Raw genomic sequence first — 1,437 nt, forward strand, 5'->3', positions numbered from 1 at the left:
AGCTGAACCAGAGACGATTTTGGGAATTATAACTTCTGTTTGGATAACCTCGCACGACTCTCGAGATATTTTAGCTGTCCTCACGGAGACGCTGAAAGAGTCAAAAGGAGAGCTCTACACCGACACTGAAGCTATTGTCTGCAAGGTAAAAGTTCTATTTCGACCAAGCGTACCGTTGGCCAAGCTGATTTCAATGGAGCGTGCTGTTCTGGTTAAAACAGATAAATTCCCTCACACATCTCTCTGTAAGATAAATCTCAATTTTCCATCTTTAAACTCTCCTTTCTGCTAGAAAATTAATCCAGATGTTTTCATTAATGTCTGTGGTGAAGCAACGGAAAACCATGGCCGTATGGTTTTCCTGGTTGTAAAACTGATTAATTGATGTCTGCCGTTTTAGCTGAAAAGTGAAAACAATCGCCGTATTGTTCTCACTTCCTGTAAAACTATGCTGTTGTTATTTTCATATTTTGCCAAATTAATGTAAATGTTTGATGTTAAACTTTGATTCTGTAAATAAATGACCGCATTCATTTTGATGGGTCAAAGATAAATAACGTCTCTTGTTACATTTCTGTTAAATTCAATGCACGCATGTTACACAGTTCAGAAAAATGAAGAACCCGTTTAATGTATGAATATATCTCAGCATCTGTTCATACTACATCTGTCGGCCCGTACGTACGTTTCCACCACATCTGGTGGCCCGTGACGGTTCTCACTGAGACGCTGAACAGTGGTTGGAAGTGAGACTCCACGCCGGAACTGATCTATCTTCAGAAAAGGTAAAAGTCGACCTTCACCAAAAGTGTACTGTTTGGGACAAGCTGAGTTCCGAAGGAGCGTGCACGTTCTGGTTAAAACAGATAAATTCCCTCACACATCTCTCTGTAAGATAAATCTCAATTTTCCATCTTTAAACTCTCCTTTCTGCTAGAAAATTAATCCAGATGTTTTTAATAATGTCTGTGGTGAAGCAACGGAAAACCATGGCCGTATGGTTTCCTGGTTGTAAAACTGATTAATTATGTTGTTGTTTTCATATTTTGCCAAATTAATGTAAATGTTTGATGTTAAACTTTGATTCTGTAAAATAAATGACCGCATTCATTTTGATGGGTCAAAGAAAAATGACGTCTCACGTTACATTTCATTAAATTCAATGCACGTTTTATCCAGTCCAGAAAGATGAGTGAACCCGTTTTAATTGATGAATATCTCAGCATCTGTTCATCTACAAAAAAAGAACCCTCCTGCCGGATCATCCGAACTGGCGGGAAAAGGCGCAGGACGTAAAAAAGGGTCCCTTCATGTCAGCCAATCCTGGGTTACGCGGGCAACCACAGAGGGTGCTGTCGGCCGGGAGTGGTGTGATCGCCGATGCGAAACAAGGTGGGATGAGCTGAGCATTCGCTCAGCCCCCCTCCACCAACACTA

The sequence above is a fragment of the Nematolebias whitei genome, chromosome 19 (genome assembly GCF_014905685.2).
Source record: "Nematolebias whitei isolate Nwh7 chromosome 19, NemWhi1, whole genome shotgun sequence".
NCBI lineage: Eukaryota > Metazoa > Chordata > Actinopteri > Cyprinodontiformes > Rivulidae > Nematolebias > Nematolebias whitei.